Consider the following 12,428-nt stretch of genomic DNA (forward strand, 5'->3'; position numbering starts at 1 on the left):
TGAGGGTTCTGTACCCTGTGCTAACCTCATAACTTTATCCACCACCACCCCCAGCCACCCCCACCCCCGATAAAGCAGGGCTGGTTTAAGCAACTGATAAAAGTGATGTTGGTGAAGCTGCACTTGTTTAATCAATCTTTCTCCCTGTAAGAGTGGAATATTACTGACATGCCGATGGTTCCCCTCAGACGCAGTTTTGATATTTGCTCAGGGACTGGAAATTTTTTAGATTTTTAGGCCTGGAAGGAGGAAAAACAGTTGGATCACCTCATTTTACAAACGGAGATTTAGGGGCCTGGGGAGTTTGGGATTTGCTTAAAATCAGACACAGCTAATTAGTATCAGAAGTTTTCCTTGAATCCAAGAATTCCAACCTCATGGCACCTGCCTTTCTCTTCCACTCCCTCTTACCACTTAACGCCCCTTCTCCCAGGGCTTCTGTCAATTTCCTCGGGGAGACCTAGGCCCCCTGTCTTGTCTGCGATCTCTCGCCTACTCTCTCTATTCAGGAGCCACTGAAATAAGATCCCTGAAGTGCTTTAAGTAACTGTCAACATAGCTAACATCACAGACTCGAGGGACATGAGTTTGGGTGAACTCCGAGAGTTGGTGATGGACAGGGAGGCCTGGCATGCTGCCATTCATGGGGTCGCAGAGTCGGACACGACTGAGCGACTGAACTGAACATAGCTAACTAGTCATTTCCATTCTCCTTACACACAGGTGTACCATTTTGCTTATACTCTGAGAATGGCTGTGTTGTATTTGGCTAATTCCGCCTGAATTTGGGGAAGGAGATTTGAATGAAGCTCAGCAGTCAGGAAACTTCGGTGAGAGGTATGGCTTGCCAAAGAGACAATTCTTACCTTTTTTTCCCCAGTTGGTAAGTAAAAAATATTTTAGAAGTTATGAACACTGACCCTCTTTTTACTATTTAGGCCCTCATCTCTCCTAGCTTTTGCTTCACAAAATTAGCGGTCTCCAAAATACTCCTAATTCCTTCTCCTCCTTCTTTATATGGTGAGTCTCTTTTCTGTAAGATAATTTAAACAAGATGGCGTAAATTTGCCATTTTCTTTGGTGAGGAGATAGATAATACATTTGATTATGAGCCTTTTTCTCAATTCTTTTGAACCAAGGCTCTCTTTAACACAAAGCTAAATTTTCTTCAAGGCATCTTTTTCTGGCCCTTGTTCATATTCCTTTTACTTCATAACATTCTAATGCAGCTGGTCTCAAAACCCTGTTTATTCCCCTCTACCTCAGTCTGAAACCTGGTCTTTATTTGGGCCTAAGGGCACAGGTATAAGAGGGCTAATCCATTTCAGCTGATGGGTCACCTTGTGCTCCCACCGCACCCTCAAAATGCCCAGGCTAAAAATAGGAGGCTCTTGGTTCTGGTTTCTGGCAATTACTCTCCTGACAGCGTGTGACCTTGGGTACTAACCCAAATAGCTTCTCAGTGGTAATTTTTTACATGTAAAATGAGATTAGAGAAAAGGAATGATGATGCGGATTCTATAAAATGCAGTAAACAAAGAGATGAGAAGGGAACATGGAAGATTTTAGGCCTCCTGGCTGTAGCTCCAAGGAGGTGGGGCACTGAAAAGGACTTAAGTAGCAAAAATTTAGAATCAGGCCTCTACAGCTTCTGTCACCTAATCATCCAGAATCACATCACATCACGTCAGGCCAGAAACCTCCAAAGAATGCTAGAATCTGCTCCACCTCCTCTTGTTAATAAGGCCAGTGGGGCTTAGTCAAGAGACGTTTCTGAGGCCTTTCCTTTCTGGGTTTAAGGTTCAGAGGCCAGTCTGAGTGAGTCTTCAGGGATACCTGGGAATCCCCGACACCTCTTTTCTTGTACTTCCTCTGAGCTTGTGCTATTAAGCTAATCCTTTGTTGCCAGAGACAGTTTTGGAAATGCTGGTCAGCAATAAAGTGAAGTGAAGTCACTCAGTCGTGTCCGACTCTTTGTGACCCCATGGACTGTAACCTACCAGGCTCCTCCGTCCACGGAATTTTCCAGGGAGGAGTACTGGAGTGGGTTGTCATTTCCTTCTCCAGAGGATCTTCCCGACTGAGGGACTGAACCTGGGTCTCCTGCATTGTAGGCAGACGCTTTACCATCTGAGCCACCAGGGAAGTCCAGTCAGCAATAAAAGGCAAGGGGAATACACACGGGAATACCCACCCAACCCCTACCCCGGAGAACAACTTTCTTGTTTTCTAAAGACTCAAGAAATTTGCAGTTCCCAGCGCCGTTCTGCTGCCCACCTTCCCCAAGCTGATCTCTGGAATGATGACTGCACAAAAGTTCAGCTCCCTCCTCTGCACAGCAGCCAACTCACACTGTAGGAAAAACCCACAGAGAGGATGCAGCTCAGCTCCATTATGCAAAAAAGAGGTCATTGTTTTTTAGGGGATTTTGGACAGCTAAAAATGTACCCAGAGAAAATCTAAAATCAACCACTGAAATCCACCAGACACATAGTTTACCTCACAGAGAACTGTGGGCAATTCTAGCAAAAACAAGTTACAGAAACTAAAAATGGCTGTGTCATCGGCCTTCCCTAGACTATTGTTGGGAAGAGGCACCCTGAGCTTCTCTCGCCCTCTCAGGCACTGAACGTCACTAGGCTGAAGAGTAAGGGAAACATTCTCCTCTTATCTTCCCCAGAAAAGCAGCCATCTTAAAGGAACAAAATTGTGACATTTGCAGAGATGTGACTGGACATACAGACTGTCATACAGGGTGAAGTAAGAAAGAGAAATACAGTGGAATCGAGAAAAATGGTATATGATCTTATTTGCAAAGCAGAAATAGAGACACAAATGTAAAGAACAAACATATGGATACCAAGGGAAAAAGAGGGGCGAGAGGGTGGGATGAACTGGGAGTTTGGATTGACATATATACACTATTACATTATGTGCAAAATGGATAGCTAATAAACTATTGTATGACATAGAAAACTCTTCTCAATGCTCAGTGGTGAACTAACTACATGGGAAGGAAATCCAAAAAAGAAGGCATATGTATGTAAACATGTAGCTGATTCACTTTGCTGTACAGCAGAAACTAACACACGTTGTAAAGCAATTATACTTCAATAAAAATTAATAAAAAGAATCCAGGGACTCCCCTGGTGGTCCAGTGGCTAAGACTCTGTGCTCCCAACGCGGGGGGCTTAAGTTTGATCTCTGGTCAGGGAATTAGATCCCACATGCTGCAACTAAAGCCCAGCACAGCCAAATGAAAGAAAGAAAAGAATCCATCTTTAAGTGTAGGATGTAGTGGAAGAGTTCTGTGTAGGTAGAATCCTCTTTCTGGGGGAGAATATAGGCAAAAGTATCTTGAAAAAGAGGTTTCTCATCTCCAGTCCAAGAACATGCTGCTGGTTCCTTCTTTAGTTTATTTGCCACATAATGTTCTTGGCCCTGGGCCCTGCAGCCTATTTGTGGATCTTTCCGGAAGGCCAATTTGTAGCATCATAGGATGTAGGAGGACAGAATGACAACAAGAGGCAGAAGGCAGCTCTGTTTCACTCTGTTTCTCCCCAGCTTAAGGGCCCTTCACCGGCTTCACCCAGCACTTCCAGACCTTCCTTTCCTAGGCTGTGCGCCCTCCCTGTGGCCTCTTCTCTTGTGCTGGCTAGCCTTGAATGGAGACGGTCTACTGACCCCCTCCCTAGGCAGGGAACAGGGTCTCCCAGCTTTCTTCAATCCCTTCATTGTGCCTGGTGCACCTGCAGGACAGAAAATCCACTGGCAGCTTTATTTTCTGTAACATCTATTGAGCACTGTGCCACACGCATCCCGTGGACAGTCTCTTCAGTTCTCACGATCACCCTGTGAGGGAGATGCTATTGTTAACCCCTTGGATGGATGAGAAAACTGAGGCCAAGGCTGTCTCTCTTGGCATCACTAGTGCCTGGCACACACTAGAAGCTCAAAATGTGTCTATTAAATAATTAAATGAATACAATGAAATAGTATCTCTTTTGAAAGTGAAAGTGAAGTCGCTCAGTTGTGTCTGACTCTTTGCAACCCTATGGACTGTAGCTCGTCAGGCCCTTCTGTCCGTGGGCTTTTCCAGGCAAGAATACTGGAGTGGGTTGCCATTTCCTTCTCCAGGGGATCTTCCTGACCCAGGGATCAAATTCAGGCCTCCCACATTGCAGGCAGAGTCTTTACCCCCTGAGCCACCAGCGAATCCTTAAATTTAAAAAACAGAATAGTTTTTTTTAACACAGTAGATGCCCAGTAAGTGCAGAGTGATTGGTAACCCAGCCATGGAGGGGCTGTGAAAGGATAACTTGGCCCCCATCCAGGAATGTCCAGTACAGGGACACTTTTATAAAGTGAACTCAGTGGTTCTCTGAAGTTTCCAGCACTTTGTTGCACTGTGTAAGTGTTGGAGGGTAGTAGTGAGGAAGACGGCAGTGATTAGACAAAAGCTGATGTGCTTTGATGGGAACAAAACGCTTTCAGGTGTGACACAAACATGGCCGCCCAGCAGGCTGGAGTAAAATGGCACTGGCTGAGCTGTACTGGGCAAGAAACTGCAGAACTTCTAGACAGACTGATTCACAGCGGTGGGGGAAGGGCGGCGCCGAAGGCTGTCTTCAGTGTCCATGGAGCTCTGGCCTCCAGAGTGGAGGGCAGGTCTCACTATCACTTCACTGGAGGACTCACTGTAGGAGTCGCTGTGTCTAGCCCTGACCTGTGCGGGGGGCTCTCTGGTTATTCACCCTCTGAGGCCTGAGAGCAAACCTTCCAAAGTAGCCTGGAGGGACTGTGAAGCTTCCCAGTGGGCAGCATGCATGTGTTCAGTCACCCACTGAGGTCCAGACGGATGCTGTGTTAGCATCACACAACCAGCACAAGGCTAGAAAACACTCCTCCCCTCCTACACACACACTCACACTCACACACACAGGTGTCCATTCTTTCTCCACATAGCTGTGGCCCACGTCCAGCAGAGACCAGTCTCATGGAATAGGGGTAGAGGTCACGAAGCTGTAGGAACCTTGCCCGTGTGCCTGTGTGCATGCTCACTCGTCACGTATTCCTCAGCACATGCCAGATAAAAACTGAAGCCCACGGCATCATGGGTCTTTCTCCAGGGCTGATGTAATAGTAGAGGCTTGCAGCAATTGAGGTGGAATGGACCTTAAAGCCCTTCAGGTGATGGTAACTCCCTAGAAAGCAAGAGGAGCAGGCGGGGAGACAGAAGCGAGGTCTGGGAGGACTTGAGTTACCTGGAGAGGGAGTTGGGACTCAGCTCTTTGGACAGAAGAATGGCTTTTGAGCTGGGAGAGGCTCTGGCTTTGGGTGGTATTGTGTAGCTGCTCTTTGCAAGGTGGCTGAGCTGGAGAGGCGACCGAGTGGAAGGCACCAGAGTCCGTCGTCCCAGCCTGGGCCTGATGTCATGGAGGCTTGGATTGGGGTGGATGGTGGCATGGGACAAGGGAAACAAGACAGGTATAGGTCTGCAGAGGCTCTCTGGGCTCCCCACACTGGCCTCCTCCTCAGCACCCCAGCCCTTTCCAGGCTCATGTTCTTTCCTCCTTTTTTGGGCCACACTGGGTGGCATATGGGATCTTAGTTTTCCATCCAGGAATGGAATCTGTGCTCCCTACGGTGAAAACACAGTAACCATTGGACCATTGGGAAGTCTCCCCACGTTTTTAAGCATTCACATTCATCTTTATTTATTTATTTTTGTGGGGGATCGAACCCAGGCCTCCCGCATTGCGGGCAGATTCTTTACCTGCTGAGCCACCAAGAATACTGGAGTGGGTAGCCTATCCCTTCTCCAGGGGATCTTCTTGACCCAGGAATTGAACCAGGGTCTTCTGCATTGCAGGCGGATTCTTTACCAGCTGAGCTATCAGGGAATCCCAGGCACTCAATAGATGTTTATTAAAAGAAAGTTTCTTTAAATTCTATAGTGCTTTACAATTTTCAAAAGTTTCAGACAGGGTTTTTCCTGGTGGTCCTGTGGCTAAGACTCCGAGTTCCTGAGGCAGGGGGCCTGGGTTTGATCTCTGGTTAGAGAACTAGATCCCACATGCTGTAACTAACAGCTCTCACAAGCCACAACTAAGACCTGACACAGCTAAATAAATAATTTTTTAACAATTTCATGCATGTGACTTCATATAATCCCATAATAACCCTTTCCCTCCACGTTTGTATTGCCCCTCCCCCTTCCCTCTCCCCACTGGTAACCACTAGTTTGTTCCTACCTCTGTGAGTCCAGACGCCTGTTCCTTACTCTCAATGACACATCTGCCTGGAATGCCCCTCCCCCTCTCTTCAGATGACACTCATTCTCATTACCCTGCCTAGATGTCACTCCTGGGAAAGGGCCTCTCTGACGAGCACATCCTGTATCATCACCCCGCAGTAACTCTGTCACAACACAGCCTATATTTTCCTACTTGAGTATGTGTTTGGTAACATGTCCCCTTCTCTCCTCAGAGGGTCAAAGGGCCTCTAGGGTTTGCAGCCTGGTTGGCAGGGAGGATGGGATGTCACTGCTGGAGGCTGAAAGGGGGACAGAGGAGCCTTGGGCTCATTCTTCATAGATAAAGGAGAGATGGGTCTGTGCCATTCTTCCTACAAGTCCCAGCTGTGGACAAAGGGCGGGAACTCCACAGAGATGTCCCTTGGCTTCTTTTGAAAACTTGTTTCCCTAAGGCCAGAGCTCATTCTGGCCCCTGCATTCCCAGCTGCTGCTGCTGGGGAGCAGCTAACCTGAGATGGGGCTCAGCTTAGAATCCAGAGAAGGGAAGTCTGGGAGGGGAGAAGGAAGAGAGAACTTCCTGTGTCTTCCCCGCTCCCCATAGACGTCACTTCTGCTTGTGAGTTCCAGAAATGGACAAACAAAATACTCCCCCCAAGAAATCAGAGCATCCAGATAATTTCTGGGGAGCAGAAGTGGTACACCCCCAATACTTAGGTGCCCCTGGGCTTGTTTCAGCCTGTTGCCCTATACTCCAGGAGCATGGCGGAGGGAATGGGGGCAGGGTGGGGAGAGCATGGCCAACAGAGTGACTTGGCTCAAGAACCATAAAATGGTGATAGAAGCTGTCATTCCTCTCCTTTTGCCTTCCCCCAAAGCAGGAATCCTGGGGCTCCTGGGAACATCGGTTGGGGGCCAGCCCTGGCATCCCATGGCAGCACAGTGCCCAGCATGACTGCAGTTCTGACACGTCCACGCCAGACGGGCCTTTGGTGTCACCAAGTCTCAGGCTGCCTCAGGCCTCTTCAGCCTGCAGCCTGCAAAAACCCGAGAACTTTAGACACAGCAGAGCTTGGGAAGAAGGTGGAGCCAAGAACAGCACTGGGAAAAGTATATGGGTGGAAATTTCCGTGACTCTTCTGCCAAAGCAGAGGCTTCAGCTGAGGCCCAAGACAGAGACAGACCTGGGCGCTAGAAACCATTGAGGTCACAAAGGGTCACCCTTCCTCATTCTCCCAGATCTTTGTCACCAGCTGCCCCACCCTGAACCTGGGCCATAAAACTCAATCAGTTGTGTCCCCTCTATTCCAGCCCCACTTGATATCAGTCTCCTAGTTTCATGAGACATCCCACCACCTCTCCCTCAAGGACACAGCCAACCTCCCGGCCAGTGGAAGCCCCTGCTTTAGGAGCCACATCAAGGCCCCTTGTCTCCTGCAGGAAGCCTTCCCTGCTGAATGGCCCATCCGTCCTTTGGTCACCCGTGGCCATCATTGTCCAGTGACCTCCCCAGCACTCTTGTGATCATGCCCTTTGCTTAGTGACTCATCTGTTACCTTCAGCCATGGTCTGTGACTTTTATTGCTGTTTATCACTTATCCTTGAAAACACAGTCCAAGTCTTCCTCCAGCCCTGCCTCAGCTCAAAATAGTGGGCTACACAGCTTGTGTAGCATCCACACAGAACATCCTGTGTGTCTTCCAGCTGGTGAGACTCTTGAGAGGCTCACCCCAGATTCCAACTGCTGGTCCCCAGGACTCACCCTCAACCCAAGCCTGCACTTCCCCAGCAGGAGTCCAGCACGAATATTTACAGGCTTGACCTCTTTCCCCACTCCACCCCAACCCCTGTCCGAATCCCAGAGAGGATGAATGATGGGGACTCAGCCCGGGGTCCTGGCCACAGCCTTCCCTGGGGCCTGTGCGGCCATGCCCACCAGCCCTCAGCCCCAACCCAACAACATGGATGTCCTGGAGCCAAGGAGGTGTCCCCTCCCTGTTCTTCCACTCAGTCAAAAGTCACCTTCCCTCAGTCCCCCAGAAGATCATGGATCTCTCCCCCTCTGCACCCCATCTGGTTCTATAACTCTTTGGCCCTTATAGAGGGGTCATGGAGAGAGTGGCCTTGAGAGTCCCACACACTTGCTCTCAGCCTGGCTCCCCCCTTGCTGGCTATGCCCCGTTATCTGGCAAGTAAGTTAACCTCTCTGAATTAAGTTTATTCTTCAGTGAAATAGGGGTGATCTGTGTAGTATTCCCTTCTCAGAGTTGTGAGGATGTCCAGAGCTTAGTACAGCACCTGGCTCAAATGATGCACCCTGTAAACGGTGGCCGTCACCACCTTCCTTCCCCCAACTCCCGTACTAAGTAGGTAGTCCCCTCCCAGATTCCCAGATCTGACTGGAGCCAGGCACATCTCAGGAAGGGGTTAAACACTGCAATGACTTCATCCTTGCCTTGGAGGAGGAAGGAGGCAGAGAAAATAACAAAATCAGGCCAGAGACTGGGTGGAATTTTCCAGTGCTCATAAACAGGGCCATCTGGGTTGCTAACTGTGGTCACCATGGAAACGGTCACGTGTGCCTGCCTTCTGGTTATTCCAACCTGGCTCAAGGCCGATGACACAAGCCCCAGGCCTCTTCATTGGCTGCCACATTCTCTTGCCACCAAAATCTAGCAGGAGATTGGCCAAGTGCAGTTACTGGGCTGGAGTTAGACCTTCCCCACGCCACTGCTGGAACCTGCTGGAAGCTGTTGTTTTGAACCAGAGGAAGATGGAAAATAGGCTGCCAGAGATGTTGCCATAGCAACTGCTTTCCTTTCTGCTCTCTTAGGAGTTAATAGTTGACATCTTTGTAGTTGAAGTACTTTTCCAAAGGCAGAAGGAGTGGCAGCCATTTTACACTGACTTAAGCATCTTCTTTGAAGGTGAATACTCTCATCATCCACACTAGTCAAGGAATTTCTGAGCCTCTACTTATGGCTTTGGTTATCAGTCCACCCCTGCTTTCTTTTTGTGAAATGGAGTATTCATTCAGGGCACCCTATCTTCTAGGGCTGGAGTTAGTTTGCAAATGGGCTTCCCTGGTGGCTCAGTGCTAAAGAATCCACCTGCTAATGCAGGAGATGCGGGTTTGATTCTTGGTCCAGGAAGATTCCTTGGAGACTGAAATGGCAACCCACTCCTGTGTTCTTGCCTGGGAAATCCCATGGTCAGAGGAGCCTGGTAGGCTACAGTCCATGGGGTCACAAAGAGTCAGGCACGACTTAGTGATTATGTTTTTTAAGTTTGCAAATGCTCACTGTAAACTGTAAAGCTCTGTGCATTCACCATGTGTCTTTAACCAGCGTTGACATTAGTGTAGGGTGGAACAACCCTATGAAGTGGAGTTGGGGGCCTTACTGACTTGTTTAGCAAAGCCCAGAGCCTTGGGACCCAGGGACCCCTTGGAAGTCCACTTACTGTTCTGTCACTGGGACCATCAGCAGTTCACTTAGCTTCCCAGGGACTCCCTTTCTCTTTCTGTAAAAGAATTCCTCTATAGAGGACCTTGGAAAGTCCATTCTAGCTCTGACATTTCATGAATCTAAGTTAAAGGCCTGCCTGCTTGTTGCAATGAAAAGGAATGCATTTCTCTCTTTCTCTTTCCTAAGAGCAAAGTAGATAAAGAGAAGTGTGAGCAGGCCTGAACATTCCTTTTTTTTTTTTTTTTACTTTTACTTTAACTGCTCCTAACTCTACATGTCTATAACTGAGTTTGCTTTTCTGCTCCCTAACTCTACAGGAGCTATGATTCAGTTTTTCCTTTGACTCCATGCTAAATACATCCTGTACCTGGTGTTTACCCTTACAACACCCTTCCCCTTGTAGTTACATATCAGAAAGGAGGCTGTAGAGCCACTGAACTACCAGACTCAATTACTAGGTTACTGATGCCAGACTGTGACTGTCTTAGAAAGAATGCAAGGGGAAGAAATCAAGATCTTATCACCTTTGTTCCTCATCACCGAATCCTGACTTCGAGCCCTTGCCTTATATAAGCCCCTAGACTCCTTATGGGGGTGGGGGGGCACAGTTCTTGAGGCAGGAACCCTACTGTGCTCGCCTCTCTGCCAGCTGAGAATTAAAGCCACCTTTCTATTTCCTCCGAATTCTATTTTTTATATGGTTTCAATGGGTAAAGAAGGCCAAGATTTTGGCCAGCAACACGTTCTCCAAAATAAATCTGTGGACCTCATCATCCCCACAGGAGGTAAAAACACAGGCAACTGCCGTACACCGAGCACTGTTCTCTGTGGCAGGCACTGCTCACACCCAGTTCAATCTTCACTGCAGCCTTAGAGGGGAGGATTGTTATTACAGTTCCCACTCATTTTACAGATGAGGAAACTGAGGCCCTGAGAAGATAGGTAGACCCAAGGTCACACAGTAGCAGGTGGCAAGATTTAAAGCCTGGTGGTTTGGCAGCAAGCCCATGTAGCTATCTTTCCAGGCACCAGCTGAAATGAAGACAAAGACAACATGAGTCAATCAAAGAAGGTAAGACATCGGGTGGAGGGGACCCTGGCATAGGAATCAAAAGTCCTGGGTTCAACTATGGGCTCTGCCATCAGGTCATTCTGTGTTGTGTAACCTCTAGCAAGTCACTTTTGTTCTCTTGGCCTCAGTTTTCCAATCTGTAAAAATAAGAGGTTAAACCAGATCTCTGAGGGCCTTTCTAGGTTAAATACACAGATTCTTTGAGAAATTGACCAAGAAGAGACAGGTGACACCCTTCCCGAGACACAGAGGAGACAAGTCCAGCACCAATGGACTGTCCACTAGCTTAGACCTCAACTTTTGAAAAATACAGGTTTGGGAGGGATTGGTTGAAGCTGGAGCCCACTGACCAGTACTGGTCCATGGTAGTGTCTGCTGTGACTTTTGCAGAAAGCAAAATACATTCCGTTTTGATTGGCCTTTATCAGAGATCCAGCCTTTCCTGCATCTTTGATTTGATAAAGTCCTTTTTCTTATGAAACAATGATGATACCAGATGGTAGCTATTTTGTTGTCATGTTCTTATTTGGTAAAAGTTGGCTAACTGACGAAAGGCTAGCCTTTTGTCCAAATTTTTTGGCTACACTGGGTCTTTGTTGCTGTGTTCAGGCTTTCTCTAACTGTGGCAAGCAGGGGCTGCTCTCTAGTTGTGGTCCTTGGGTTTCTCTTATTGCTGAGCATGAGCTCTAGGGCTCTTGGGCTTGGGTTGTTGCAGCAAGGCAGCTCAGTAGTTGTGGCGCACAGAATTAGTTGCCCCACAGCATGTGGGATCTTCCTGCGCCAGGGACTAAACTGGTGTCCCCTGCAATGCAAGGCAGAATCTTAACCACTGGACCACCAGGGAAGCCCAACATATCCAATTTTTAAAAGTGTTTTTCAGCTTTTTGTTTTTTTGGTGCACCATACAGCTTACAGGAGCTCAGTTCCCTGACCAGAGATCGAACCTGGGTGGGCCATGGCAGTGGAAGCCCGGAATTTAAACCACTAGACCACCAGGGAACTCCCTAAACATGTTTTATTGTGGAAAATTTCAAACATGCAAAAAACTAATATGAATACTTTAAAGAATCCCTGGGTTAGGCAGCTTCAAAATTCCTAACTACTTGCCACTTTTGTCTCCCAATAACATGTACCCTGGGTTATTCCAGAACAAATCACAGACATCAAATAAATTCATATGTAAAAAATAAAAAGGATCTTTTAATATAACCAGATGAGCATTTTCATCTTTAAAAAATAATGTACTTTTAAAATATTAGTCTTCAGATATATAATTTTCTCTCTGTTTTGCAGTTTGTTAGTTCAATTAGACATTGTACAGGAGGCAGTGATTCAAGACCATCCCCAAGAAGAAGAAATGCAAAAACGCAAAATGGTTGTCTGAGGAGGCCTTACAAATAGCTGTGAAAAGAAGAGAGGCAAAGGAGAAAAGGAAAGATCTAAGCATCTGAATGCAGAGTTCCAAACAATAGCAAGGAGAGATAAGAAAGCCTTCCTCAGTGATCAGTGCAAAGAAATAGAGGAAAACAATAGAATGGGAAAGAGTAGAGATCTCTTCAAGAAAATTAGAGATGCCAAGGGAACATTTCATACAAAGATGGGCACAATAAAGGACAGAAATGGCATGGATCTAACA

This window comes from Capricornis sumatraensis, chromosome 8 (assembly GCF_032405125.1).
Source record: "Capricornis sumatraensis isolate serow.1 chromosome 8, serow.2, whole genome shotgun sequence".
NCBI lineage: Eukaryota > Metazoa > Chordata > Mammalia > Artiodactyla > Bovidae > Capricornis > Capricornis sumatraensis.